This window comes from Bos grunniens, chromosome 5 (genome assembly GCF_055505025.1).
Source record: "Bos grunniens cultivar Pamir isolate PY7600 chromosome 5, Bosgru_T2T1.0, whole genome shotgun sequence".
NCBI lineage: Eukaryota > Metazoa > Chordata > Mammalia > Artiodactyla > Bovidae > Bos > Bos grunniens.
Genome location: NC_141169.1, coordinates 8,455,449 through 8,470,536, shown reverse-complemented (window position 1 = coordinate 8,470,536; position 15,088 = coordinate 8,455,449). Strand labels below are relative to the sequence as shown.

Genomic DNA, 15,088 nt, shown 5'->3' with positions numbered 1-15,088 from the left:
AGCTGTTCCTGTAGCCTTGAATTTCTCAGCTTGCAGGCTGAAGCTTTTGCAATAAACTCATCTTTCTGCTTTTTTCACTCCATGTGCAGAGTTTGGCTGTTGACAATATTTTATGGTATATGAGACATCTTTGTCCTAGAAACAAGCGTGATTCAATTGTGCCTATTTAGAGCATTTCCACATAACTTTACCATTTTAAATTATTATGGAGGTAGAAGGCATTAGGTAAGTACCTGAACCTAATCCACTGTTGCTATTCTAGTTATGAGTGTTGAGACACACATACAAAATCATATTATTTAAAAAACTGAAATCAGAGTGCTAATACCTTATAAGGCACAGTCCTGGTGGCTCAGTTGGTAAAGAGACTGCCTGCAATGCGAGAGACCTGGGTTTGGTCCCTGGGTTGGGAAGATCCCCTGGAGGAGGGCATGGCAACCCGCTCCAGTATTCTGGCCTGGGGAATCCCCATGGACAGAGGCGCCTGGTGGGCTGTAGTCCATGGGGTTGCAAAGAGTTGGACACAACTGAACGACTAAGTACACACAAGATTTTATTTCACTTCATTTCTTACTGGGGTCAGGGGTCTGTAAAGAATCAGGTGTATTTGCGCTAACTCTTATAGAATTGCTAAGAACTTGAATGTGATGCACACGTATTTTATATAACTAAATGTCTGTTATCACCGATGTGAATTCACCAGTCATAAAATTGTTCTTATGGGAAATATGACACATTTCAAGGAGCCCTGATTTATTCTTTGAGTTTCAAGAGATAATTTTGTGAGAAAATGGGAACTTCCTGCTTTCAGACCTATGAAAGCAGGCCCTGTTCCCTCTTCGAATAAACACATCACAAAGATAACATTACCATACGAATGGATGTCACCAATGAGAACTCAGCAACACTTAATAAAAAAGCTAATTGCAAAACCTTTGAGAGGAAAAGCCTGATGAGACTTCTCAGAATGCCAAATGAAAAATAGATGTCGGTTTAAGTGTAATTAAAGAAAGAGAAACTAAGCAAGGATGGAGAATATAGGAACCTGGGGCAGTGACAAGGCAGAGCAGAGGAGACGATGGAAGACTTTTTCTAGTGGATTTGAGGGAGGAGAGGAGGCAAAGAGGAAGCAAGAGCAGTGACACTGACATTGGTATTTACTAAAGGCAGTTTGGTTTCCCCATCAAAAACAGAAAGCAGTTCTCAAGGCCACTGTCCGGCCCAGGAAAAAAGGGCCAGAGAAAACAGCGTGGCCCAAGGCCAGCCTGTTTCACCCAGCAAGGACTGACCTCGTTCTGCGAACTGTTGGAAAGGATTGCATGGACAAAGCTGTGGGAGAAATTCAGCACTTTTCATTTTTCATCCAGTTCAAATCAAAACCAGGACACAATCAACATAACAAAAGGTATGCCGATACCTTAATATAATTCTATTGCATTCATCAAAAGCCTTTCTCTCTTTAGAAGCCTATTCTCTGCAAGCAGTTAGATGTCTCACAGAGCTAATGAAATGCATTATCAAAGAAGCACTAGTATTCATGGGCATTTGCAAAAGTATAGGCGTGGCCACCTACTGGATACGCTGTGAAGTGCAAGGAGAGTTTCCCTATTGAAAAATACCTCCCTCCTGGGCTCGGTACTGTGCACAAAAAGGTACCCCCAGCTGGGTCATTCAGACTAAGGAATTGTTTTCTGTGAAGTCAGGTGAAAAGGTAAGGTTAACTGAAAGGAAAACTAGACTTCTTTTACAGGCATGATTCTCATCTCTAATAGCATTGTAGATGGTAACTTGGGGGTATCTCCCCAGCTTTTCTTCTTTGTAAAGTACTCCAATTAAAATGAGTTGGCCTGAGAGAAATATTTATCTGGGGAGATCCTGTCATTCTAATCATAGCTTGCTGGGCAACCAAGGATACATGATTCAAGCTGGGCCAGTCAGGATCTTTTACTCAAGAATTTAAACTTGGATACACAGAAATTAGGAGTTGCAAATTTAGATGAATGAACTCTCTCTTAGGATTTTTGCTTCTCAAATCTCAGTCATGCAGGTAGACTTTTAAAGGAGGAAAATATTTTGAAATCTTGGTAATATCATCATAATTTTTATATGACAATATTGGATAAGCATAAATGTATTTGCATGTATAGCCACTATCTCTTTACAAGGTCAAAGGTAATTATAAATACAAACAAAATTATAATAATCAATAACAGTTAAATGAAGAAGATAAATTTCATATGTAGAGAATGATGTTTTGTTTAAAGTATATCACTGACTGCTCAGCATGTTATGTTGAAAAACTGATTTTCCCATGACTAGACTTTCAGTCAGTATGTTTGACACTATGAGCTGTTACAACATTCATCTCAAGTGCCCACTGCTTACGCAGAGACTTTGTTCTTAAATCAACAGCCTTCAGTCTTTAAAGTAGCACTGCTTGGTTGGAACTCCACTATAAATATCCAAATTCAAGGTCTTAAATCATGAACAGAAATCAGTCAGTTAGCCATATTTGGTTTTAAGATAGTTTTCCAAATGATCCAGAATGTGGGTGTGTTGTTTTTTTTTTCAATAATCATCATGCCAAATATATCAAATATTTAAATCCAAATAAATATCATAAAATGTATCCCTATTTTCCTAAGTCTTTGCAGGTTCCAATTTGAGCCTCATTGCTCTAGAGAACAGAGAAGGCAACGGCACCCCACTCCAGTACTCTTGCCTGGAAAATCCCATGGACGGAGGAGCCTGGTATGCTCCAGTCCATGGGGTCGCTAAGAGTCAGGCACGGCTGAGCGACTTCACTTTCACTTTTCACTTTCATGCATTGGAGAAGGAAATGGCAACCCACTCCAGTGTTCTTGCCTGGAGAATCCCAGGGACGGGGGAGCCTGGTGGGCTGCCATCTCTGGGGTCGCACAGAGTCGGACACGACTGAAGTGCCTTAGCAGCAGCAGCAGCTAAGAGCAGCAGCAGCAGCTAAGAGCAGCAGCTCTAGAGAAATAGCTCTAGAGAAACCTTCTCTGAGCAGCAGCTCTAGAGAAACACTAACTGAACTTTCTGCAATAATGAAAATGTTCTATATCTGTTCTATCCAATACAATAGTCCCATGTGGCTATAGGGTTACTTGAAATGTAGCTAATGTGATTGGTCAATTGAATATTAAATTTTATTTAATTTTAACTAATTCAAATTTAAGTAGTCACATCTAGCTAGCAGCTACTGTAATGGCCAGGAGAACAGTACTTTTTTTGAACCTCTGTCAAATGCTGGCTTTCCAAATATTACCAAAACAACTTCTTATATAACAAAAATTACCCACAGAATTTGGGGTCTTCCCAGGTGGCACTGGGAGAAGGCAATGGCAACCCACTCCAGTACTCTTGCCTGGAAAATCCCGTGGGAGGAGCTTCTTAGGCTGTAGTCCATGGGGTCGCTAAGAGTTGGACATGACTGAGCGGCTTCACTTTCACTTTTCACTTTCATGCATTGGAGAAGGAAATGGCAACCCACCCCAGTGTTCCTGCCTGGAGAATCCCAGAGATGGGGGAGCCTGGTGGGCTGCCGTCTGTGGGGTCGCACAGAGTTGGACACGACTGAAGTGACTTAGCAGCAGGTGGCACTAATGGTAGAGAACTCACTTGCCAATGCAGGGCACTTAAGAGACGAAGGTTTGATCCCAGGGTCAGGAAGATCCCCTGGAGGAGAGCACGGCAACCCACTCCAGTATTCTTGCCTGGAGAATCCCATGGACAGAGGAGCCCGGAGGGCTACAGTCCATAGGGTCGCATGGAGTCAGACATGACTGAAGTGACTTGGCACGTACCCACAGAATTTAGTAATTTAAAACAACACTCTTTCGGTTCACAGTTTCCATGGACCAGGAACTGGGGAGCAGCTTAGCTGGGTGGTTCTGGTTCAAGGCCTTGTGGAGCTGTAGTTATGTTTGTGGGGACTGCAGGCATCTGGAAGCTCAGCTGGGCTGAAGATTAACTCTAAAATGGTTCACTCACAGCTTGTTGGCAGAAAGCTTTGTTTCACAGCCAATGGGCTCTTCCTAGGGCTGCTTGCTGTATTCTCACTCATGACAGCTGGGTTTCTCTGGACTATGCAGTCCAGGAGAGCAGGCTGAAGTGCTTTCTGAGACCTACTCTCTAAATCCAAATTCCTCACTTTCTCTTCAATCTATTCGTTAGAAGCAAACCACCACATTCAGTAGAAGCTCAACTGAAAGGGAAGTGGGCTCCAACTCTTGAAGGAAAAAGTATCAAAGAATCTGTATACATAATTTAAATCCACTATAGACAACTTATTTAAAGCAATGGAACTAATAAGTGGAAAAGCCTGCATTTGAATTTGTTTGGAGAAATGGAAATATTTCCTGCAATATCAGTAAATAAGGATGTCACATGATCAGCAACTGCAGCCTTGCAATGTGAGCCTGTAGCCTGAGGAAACTGAGGGAAGAAAAGAATAACTGCCCTAGCAGCCCTCAGACTGCAGCCCCTCCCTACTCTGATTCCTGAGGAAACTAGAGAGCTGAGGTGCACATCAAAGGATGATTTCAGGGAGTCCAGACTCTGGGAGCTTCCCATATGTAAAAAAGTACCAAATTTCTTAAGTTGGAGTATCTGGTTTTCTTTAATTAACAGTAATCTTTTGATGTGCTGGACTATTCCCTCTGTTGCAAAATCCCTATATACCCTAGCTCCCCTCTTGCCTCCTCTGAGCACTCTTTCAGACCTGAGATGGTGTCTCACAGGCTGCAGTCCTCATCTTGCCTCACATAAAGCACTCACGTTGTGCGTTTCTTCCTGACAGTTTCAATCTTTGCCTGGACCAGATGTTTTAATCACAGCTCTCTACTGTCTAGAGCAACCATACATTTGAACACATGATCTCTTGGGAGTACATTTAGAAACCAAATGCAAGTATCTAGCTCAATTTTTGTTGATTTCAAAGGTATTTGAAAAACTTGTTAGTTCCTGAATGCTATATTATAATTTGGCATTTTTTTTAAAGTCCTATATATAAGTCAAGTATATAGACTTATGTCTATAACTTTATGTCTATAAGTCAAATAATTAGACTATGTTTACAAAAAAGGTACTAGAATCAATGTGGCGTTTGGAATCCCAGAATCCACTGTTGTATTGAATAACCAATTAAACTGCCCTTCCAGGGGTCTCAGAGCGATTCCAACCTCCTCTTTGCTGGGCCTGTGTATAGTCTTATTTCAACTGTGTCCCACATGGTTAGGCTAGGGAATTTCAGCATCAAAGAAGCACAGTACAAGTGACGTTTCCAACTTATGCCTAATCTCTCAAAGAACAAAAAAGAGGATCCGTGTACATAGTCAATAAGAATTCTTACTAAAATCCCCACTTTTTTTCTATTCTCTAATATCACAGAATACTCCCAAGGCTCGCATTCTGACAGAACTCTTTGCATCCTCTATGCCCTTCTATGCCTTGCTTTCTCCCCTTCTCCCACTCCACCTACAATATGTTGCTTTCACAAGAGCCTTTCTTTGAGTCAGTATCCCCGGAATATATTAGCTATTCTTTCCTCATTATTGTTGAAAAGTTTGGCAGTAAAGCGGCCAAGTTTGCTCCTGTCTTTTCTCTCACAGACTCAATACCACAACCCAAAGCACTAAAGATCTTAAAAGCAGAAGAGACGGCAAAACAATATAGTTATCTGCAACCTACCTTGGAGTAGGCGTAGTAACCTACCATCATGCAGTAGGCGAGACACAAGTTTATAAACGTTTTTTCTGCCAGGCTAGGCACAGCTGAGACAGCCACACTTAATGGTGATTGGAAAAACCACGCACACCCTTTCTTTTCCATTTAAATATGAAACCCTTAGCAGGAAAATAAGTTAGTAGAGAGAACAGAAGCAAAGAGATGAAGAGCTATATGGCAGTAAGCCTTGCATAAACATTAGACCTGAGGCAGAAAGAAGCAAAATAGTTTTAAAATAAAGTCTAATTAACTGAGGCAACTCAAGTGTGCCTCTCCCTGGCAACCCAGAGGAATCTAATATACATATTTAAAGGGATAAAAATTGTGTTCGTTATCTTCCCACAAGTTTTACTTGGGGTTTCTTATTTCTTTTTTTAACCTCAATGTTAGTCTCAACACGGATTGTTAGAGCAATAGTGATGGCTAATATATCCTGCACTGTTAGTATGTATCAGAAACGGTGCTAAATATCCTAATACATCACCGTTATTATCTCCATTTCTACATCAAGATTTTAAGACAGAGTACCTCCCGGGTGGCTCAGTCATAAAGAATCCACCTGTCAGTGCAGGAGACACAAGAGAGATGGGCTTATCCCTGGGTTGGGAAGATCCCCTTGAGGAGAAAATGGCAACCGACTCCAGTATTCTTGCTGGAAAATTCCCTGGACAGAAAAGCCTGGCAGGGTACAGTCCATGGGGGTTACAAAGAGTTGGACATGACTGAGTGACTGAGGATGCACATACCTAAAAATAATTAACCCCGCAAGTCATACAGGTGGGAAGTGGCAGAAGTGGGATTTGAGTCTAGATACTCTGGCTCCAAAGGCTGACTTCTAGCCATGGCAGTCTTTTGTTATCCTACATGAGATTCCCTGGATGCCAAAGGATAATTTCTAAATGTCTTATCCTGACAACAAGTAGCACCTTCACTATTTAGCCAACAACCTTTAACTTCAACTCCATCACTTCAACCCTTATCACCTCCAGACTCTCTTCCCACAGTCACCCAAAGCATGCACCAGCAGGCTCTGCACCACCTTCCTGCACTGCTGTGCTTCCTGAAACCAGAAAGCCTAACTGAGAGAGGGTAAGATCACAGAGAAACCCGCGCAGGAGAAGCATCGGGTCTCCCAACTGCCACGGTTTCAGACATCTGAATTCTGAGGCTGTAGAATCCAACTTTGATGAACAATGCGATCTTTCAGACTATATTATAAGTGTTTATTTAGACTCTCAGCTGAAGAACAAGGAAAATGAAATTTAGTCCCGAGCTGTGTGAACATGGTCTGACTCTTGGATGATTTATTTTTTATGACAGATTCCATTTTCTGCTGCTGGCATGATTACACGGGAATACATTTGTCCACTGAGAGTACATTTGTGTCTTTTGCATGGGTTAAATCAGTGGTAGCATTTAATTTGTGCACTATTATTCACTTACCAGACCAAAAGACGGTGCATGCTCAGAATTACTAAGTTTATTCAAATGTTATTACAGGAATCAGTCTTGAGAGGCAAAGGGACATCAGTGCCAGCTTGAGATTCTCTCGTTATCTTCAAAGTGCAGACATCATCGAGATGAGTTTCCTGGATAAATCTAAGTTTGAAGACGTATCAGTATATACTCTGTTAGGAAGCCTGTATTGCAGTATTGTTTGCTCTGTAATGCAGTTGTTGAAAACAGATATGTAGAGTGAAAGTGGGTGGATGTACGTGAACGGGGACTGGGGAATGCTCTTCCGAAAGAGGCTGTCCTTTGTCAAGTCTAGCCGATTATAATGATGGAATGAGGTCCAAGTTGCTGGACATTCTCATTTTGAGAGAAACCATATTTCTGGATGTCTATATGAATACCCTGATGTTTAAATGTTGGCAAGTATGTAGTAGTAATAGTTGTAATTAGTAGCAGGTAAGTAGGTAAGTAGTAAGTGGTAGGCGTAATTCTAAGTATGACCTTCCACGTCTCATCCTATCCCTTTTGAATGTAAATGGGATCTGTTAATATGACGAGGTATTTGTTCCATGACTTTCATGTTATGGGGCAAAACGTTGATTCTCTAAATTGATCTAATCAATGACATAGCATCAGAGGGGGAAAGCAGGAGAAATTGTAGATATGATAGGCATTTGCTGGCTTTGGTGCTATAATATAGAAGGCCATGACCAAGATCCAGTAAGCCTGCAGAAGCTGAGAGTGGTCCCAGCAGAGAGAAGGAACTTTAGTCCCACAACCACAAGGAACTGAATTTAGCCAATAACCTGAATGGGCTTAGATGCAAATTCTTCCTCAGATCTTTCCAGGAAGAGCTCATCTTAGTCAACACTTTCATCTTGGTCTTGTGAGACCCTGAGCAGAGAGTGCAACCGAGCCCAGTCTGACTTATGACTCACAGACTCTGAGATAATAAACAGATGTTGAAGGAGGAAACAGACAGAGCTGGACTCCATCTGAGGCCAGGCTGAGAACATTAGGCTACTCGTATGGTCACCCTCCCAATGGACTCTGAACTTTGTGCCTGGTGTCTATAGAAATGGCATACCAATGGAAAACCAGACCCCCGGATAAAGGAGCCTCAAGACTTGTACTTGGACTCCCTGTTGCCTAAAAGAATATGCTAATTATCTCTGTAACAGAACAAAGTGGCAAATTCCATTATGTTTATCAGGATATGACCACAGGCCTATTGATAAATATCCACTGTTTATCAAGTCTTGTGACACATGAATCATGGATTAACTTTGATCACATCTCTCTTTCACCTTGTCTAGACTAGTTTCAAGGAATTTGGGGAGATGGGTTTGAGGTTTGCAAGTACACTTATTTAAGGTTTGAGCAAGTACACTTACTTATATAAGGTTTTCACAAAAACTGGTCGGGGTCCTTGGCTAAGAGGACACTCTGCCTTGGGGCCACCAGTGTAATAAACTGCATCTGAGTGAGTTTGTTGCCGGGAACGCGTGGCTACAACAATGTGACCTTAGGTCACTAACTATGTGGATATTTGTTACCCAGCAACAGAAAGCTTAATACCGTAAGCAATTAAAAATTTTTAAAAGTTGTTGGTAGGTCACTTAGGACAAATCAGTCAAGGAAGTATTAGTTTGCAGCTTGGTTTTAACTAGGGCTTCCCAGGTGGCACTGGTAGATAAGAGCCTGCCTGCCAATGCAGGAGACATAAGAGACACAGTTTTGATCCCTGGGTCCGGAAGATCCCCTTGAGGAGGGCATGGCAACCTACTTCAGCATTCTTGCCTGGAGAATTCCATGAACAGAGGAGCCTAGCGGGCTACACTCCATAGGGTCACGAAGAGCTGGACACGACTAAAGCAACTTGGCACGCATGCATGTTATAAATGAGGTGAATGAATTCAGATGGAAGCATTTTTCCATCTTCCAAGGTAACAGACTATTCAATGTACTTCTTATGGTCATCACTTAAAAGCATCCTTAAAAAAATGTTTTGATTTGAAATGCAAATAAAAATTATCCACATTTTGGATAATGGATGAAAGCATAAGGTGATGAAGTACATAAGTGCATTGATTTATCAGCTTTGTGGATGTTTTCTGCATTTGTTACTTTGAGATCATTGAGGTAAATCAAGAAGAAGGAAAATTTCTGTTACTTTTTTCCTAAAAACAAACTGGGAATGATTATTTTCTTAAAACACTTACTGAATGCACCACAGATGTGCTTCATTTATCCTTGATTTTGGGCATATCTTTAAGACAAGTGGCAACAAAATTTGCATTCCCAAATGGTCTCTAGCTTGAATAGCAAACAGTACATACAGGTAAGTTCAGAAATTCCATATGAGGTAGTTTCTTTTGTGTAAACAAATTTTGGAAGATTATTCCAAGTGGGCCTGGAAATATATTTATGCTCATTTCATGTTCCCAACAATAGCATTCTTTGGCTAAAGTACTTTTCCAATATACAAATGATTAATTAGCAAATATCTTTCCTTGCAGGCCTTACAAGACACTACTTACCTATTCAGCATCTTTACCTGAACATCTATTATGTTTAAGGCACTATATCATGAACAGAATTCTAAGAAGAAAGACAACTGAAAAGACAGGATAGCTGGCTGGCTTCAAGTTCCTTACTGTCTTCCTTTTCTTATTCAATCTTTCTCTTATAGTTAGAAGTGGGCACGTATGGATTCTATTAAAGATGCTATCAATATTTCCTAACTACTGCTGTTCACCATCACACAGATAAGTAACAATTTGAAGACAGTTGGACCCATTAGATTGCAAGTGGAGAAGTTAGGGAACTTCAACATCCTCCCCAAATCTCCTCCAACTGCTTACAGCGACCCTGCCCAGGGGTGCTTACATATAAATGCTGGTGAGCTGGATCTGCACACAAGCAGATCTGAGAGCCTTCTGCCCTCCTTGGCGGATAAATGTGACAGATGCGTGTATTACCATTCACACAAGCACTCCCCATTTGGGCACGTTCAAATCCGGGGTAGAGCTTTTAAGAGCAGGTTAGAGCCCTGGGGTAAACCCGAGGGAACCCTGGCTAATCATTTTTCCTCATGAATTTTACACACACCTTGTTCAGACTCTGACTCAGCCCCATCACCCTAAGCCTCCTTTCCAGAATGCCAGGCCATTGCCTTACCTTGGGGGGTGGGGCTGGAGAGAGAGTCCGTCAGCAGCTCTTTCCAGGTGAAATTTCTATTCCCTGTGGCCTAAGGCCAAAATGTGAGGAGAGGAGAAATGCGATCCTTTCATTAGCACTTATTATGTCTTTAAAATCAGCCATCTGCATACTCAATAGAGCCATCAGATAATGGATGTTCAATAGATAAAGCAAATGTCTTATCTTTAGGGGCTACAGATGACTTTTGACACCTGTTTAGAAATGCTAAGGCATATGTAAAACATAATAATCACAGTATCACTGTTGCTTCTTTTGGAATTTTCCAATTAGTGTCCCAGACATATTAAACAGGACATCCATTAAACTCTCCCCTATGAACAGTAAGTAGTGTTGATTCTGGTATTCCACTTTTTTTCAGTTCGGGTCCCTTGTTCTATATGAAGAGAAATACAAAGTTACTTAATACATATTTTTGTATACCTTCTAAAAATTGGTTACTGCTACTCCCTAGAGAGATTTCTACGATATTGTTAACATAATATGCTAGAAGTTACAATTGTTTGGCCACAAAATCTTGTTTTTTTCTCTTCAAATTAACATGATAACAATTTAAAATTATTTACAATAAATGGTAATGGTTTAAAATTGTTTTTTTCCTATGACATGTTCAAACTCCTATTCCATTTTGGCCTTAGTAATGTTGAGACTTGATTTGCAACTTGACCTTTCTTTGAAATTAATAGTCACAGAGTAACTGGCTTCCGGCGGTATCAATATTTGCCTGGCTGGTAAAATGTTTTCCTCTGTTTGCACACGATCCACTTTCTAGTTCTCTGGAGGTCCTGGATATTTTCTGCAAATCATTCTGTGAAAAGGAAATTTCCAGAGCATACTGCAAATCCATGGTGTCCCGCAAGGAGTCATGCAGGAATCGCTCTCATGTAGTTAATACGCCAGCTGGCTCACTGGAAAACTTTCCTCTACTTCTGTTTTTTTGCTAATGGCATATAGAAATTTTGTTTCCAAGTTTGCAATTTAGATAACATTAGCATCAAGTATAATTTTATTTGATAACCCATTCATTTTACTTAAACCCTAAAGTGTGTTTGGGGTATTAATCATTTCCAGTTTCTGACTGTGCCCAATTATAAGACATCCTTTTTTCAAGCTAGCTAATAAAGCTCTTGGTTGGTACTGAAAAAGCAAACAGCTAAAGGGCATACTATTTTTAAAAAAGGCTAATTACTTACTGTGTTATATTAACAAGGGGATGTCTTACAGTGTGCTCGCTATGGTCAGCCCTGTGGCTTCTGCAGATGAACTAAATTTCTAGTACCAAATCTTTAAAAAAAATGTATAGTCAAGGAAATGTGAAGTTTCAGATCTTGGAAAGAAATAGTCACTGAATTTTAATATATAAGAGAAAGAAAGAAAAAAGCATTAGAGAAATAACTTTATAGGTTTGGGGGTTTCTGGAAAGGCAGACAAACAATTGGAATGTTTGGTAAACAGTGAACATTGGCAAAACCAGTAGGTGGCCAGCCCCCAGGGATATTTTATACAGATCAGGACATGCATGGCTGTAACCTGTTTCTTATATCTCTTGGTTAGCATGTTTGTCCATTTTAATGTGTTTGTTATTCTACTACCTCCAATCTTAAAAAATATTCTTTTTATATTTACATATGTTAATATTATTTTCAGGTTTGAATGGAAGTTCTGATCTAGCTCTGGGAGTCATTTTGCTACTTAAAATGTCTTTACCTGCTCATTCTTCTTCTTTTTAATCTAGAGAAGAGAATTTTTTCCTGTGGAAAAAGAATTTTTGTCTCTCTCTGAGGAGAGGTCCTTTTTTATCCAAGTGTAGGATGAGTAGACAATTTTTGTTCTGGGATTTAGAAAACATATGGAGATACGTATATGTAAAGATATAAATACATGTAAGTATATACATATAATTATTATATAATTACTCTATGTATACACACATGTGCATGCACATATGTACATATGTGTGATATTATATGAGATGAGATGTCCAAACAAGAAAGGAACACACTGCGATCTGAGAAGGCTGGTTGCTGGCTGAGGCTAAGGTTGGGCCATCTTATTCAGGAGTGGCCACTGTCCACCTGTGTCCACTTGCAGGCTGTATAGCAATTGAGGAACTCACTTTTTAACTTTAATGTTAATTGTCTAAAATTTAACTTTAAAACTGGTACTCAGTTCATGTTAACTATGTTTGGAACAGCTTACCTAAGTGGATCTTCTTAACTAAGTTTCTGAAATCTGTGTATAGATGAAGTTCTTCTGATGAATATTTAGACTCCAAATTGAACAACACAGGGTGGATTTCAGACAGTACAGAAAAAGAGAGAAAATGCAAACTGTTAAAGATTTTATTAAAACATATTTCAGCTTCTTTTATGTTGAAACAATATTTTGATATGTTGAGATAAGAAAGCATGTACATTATTATAATTAATTTTACCTGTTTCTTTTTACTTTTAGTAATAATGCTACTGGACAGTTTAAAATGGTATTTGAGGCTCCTGTTATATTTCTAGTCGAAGGGCTGTAATTGTCTAAAGAGTATGAAGTCTCACGCATGAGCAGAGTCCAGGTCAATTTCCTTCCCATGAGAAACCACTGCTATTGGCAAAGACTCTCTGAAGTGGCCAAACTGGAAGATTTCGCTCCAGCCACCATGAGCCTGACTTCAGCTGCTCATTGTATTCACTCTTGGCCTCAGAAGTTCAACCTGTACCAGGTTTCTGGGCAGCGCTGCCCCAACACTGTCTGAGTCTCTAGCCCCTCAACTGGCCAAAGAGCCTGCCCCGTCCCTGCATGCCCCCATACCCTGTGTAAGAGCTGGCCTAGGGATGGCAAGCTTACCAGGAGAGCCATTTGCCTGGGACTAGACATCAGGCCCTCAAAGAGATACTGATGTTAGGCATGCCATCATTCTCCCACGTTCAGAGGGTCTATAGGGAATTTGGTCCAGCTTCTTCACCTTGAATATCATCCTCTACAACCAACTTATACTCAGTTGCCTCCATTCAGAACACCAAGTCAGAACTAAACCAGACTCAGCACAATTACCAAAGATACCTACAAGCACCCAGGCATTCTTAAGCAGGCTATGACCGGACTTCTAGACTTTCTACTATGTCTTGTGAATATGGTTCTCTAGGAACTGACAGATACACATGATTTGTATCACAAATGATGTACAGAGTGACTCCATTTACTGTGGCTGCACTTCATTATCCGATGCCATCTATAGGGTATAAAAATCTAGATTAACACTGACCATGGAGTACTTAATTTTTCCTAGAAAAAAAAAGTCACAAAATGAGATTAGGATATAGATTTTCTGACTTGGAATTCAATGGTTTTACATTATACTCCTCCTTTATAAGTGTCCCATTAAACAGGCTTAAATATGTTGGTTAAAAACTAAAGCCAATGAACTATAAAGATGTTCACCACAGTGCTTACTCTCTCTTCTGTTTTATCTATTTGGTCAAGATCTTTCTTGTGGGAGAACTATCCCAAGGTGAAATTCACAGCACTTATCATTTCTTTGCTCAGGATTCCCATTTTGATCTTTCCAGGCTCCACCTATCTTCTAGGCTCTAGCATTAGATTTCCAACTGCTTGGTATATTTTATCTCTTCCTCTAAAAAATCCATATATTTAAATTGCACTATATAACTAAACCATCCTCAAAGGACTTGAAAAGCAGAAAGAAAAAAGAAAATCTGGTCGAAAGTACGTAGTACATTACATCTAAAGGGGGGAAAAATTCCAAGCATGAAGCAGAACTTTGTACTGGAGGACACAAACCCTCAGGTTTCTGTCCTCCTCCTGTGACCACTAAGCAGCACGCTCATTATTCATCTGTCTTTTCAGGGAGCTCCACCTGTGAAAGTGGCTCTTCTCAAATTAAATATTTTTATTTAGCATAAGCTTACGTTCAGCTGCTGTCTCCATGTTCAGAAATATTTTTATTTAGTAAATATTTATTGAGCATGCACTATATTCTAGGCCCTAAAACTGAACATAAGTGAGATCACAGTGTATATGTATATATGATATGTGTGCTCAGTCATGTCTGACTCTTTGCAAGCCCATGGACTGTAGCCTGCCAGGCTCCTCTGTCCATGGAATTTAATTTTCCAGGCAAGAATACTGGAGTGGGTTGCCATTTCCTCCTCCAGAGGTATATATATATGTGTGTGTGTGTATGTGTACATAATTTGATTTTATATATAAAAGTAAATAATTCAGAGTCTTGTCTGACCTTGTCTGAGGGATCCAAAAGGCTGTCTAAGGCATTTGAGAATATATAAGGCCCTTGGGGTAAGAGGACCCACTCCAGTATTCTTGCCTGTAGAATTCCATGGACAGGGGAGCCTGGTGGGCTATGGTCTGTGGGATCGCAAAGAGTCGGACACAACTGAGCACACAGCACTGGGCTAAGAGGAAGTAAATTACAGCAAAAGAAATGCTCTTCTAAACCTGGTCTCAGACAAAATATTATTGCTTGATGAACTCCAAAATCTTCTTTGAATAAATTAGAATGGTGATAAACGTTTAGTAGTGTTCAGTATTTGCTTAATTAGTTATGGGATTAATATTTGATTTGGGAAACCCTCCACTTACCCATCCACCTGACAGTTAAGCTGGGAATCTTTAAGTATTTTGTAATCTAACCTAC

At 40.2% G+C, this 15,088-nt stretch overlaps 1 long non-coding RNA gene across 1 annotated transcript; it reads left to right on the top strand.

Annotated features, from left to right (window-relative positions):
- Positions 1-4: 4 nt before the first annotated feature.
- Positions 5-14,285, top strand: LOC147371298 (uncharacterized). Its single transcript, XR_015163430.1, has 3 exons — positions 5-225; positions 1,194-1,405; positions 12,877-14,285. It is a non-coding gene; the product is annotated as an uncharacterized LOC147371298 (long non-coding RNA).
- Positions 14,286-15,088: the final 803 nt, after the last annotated feature.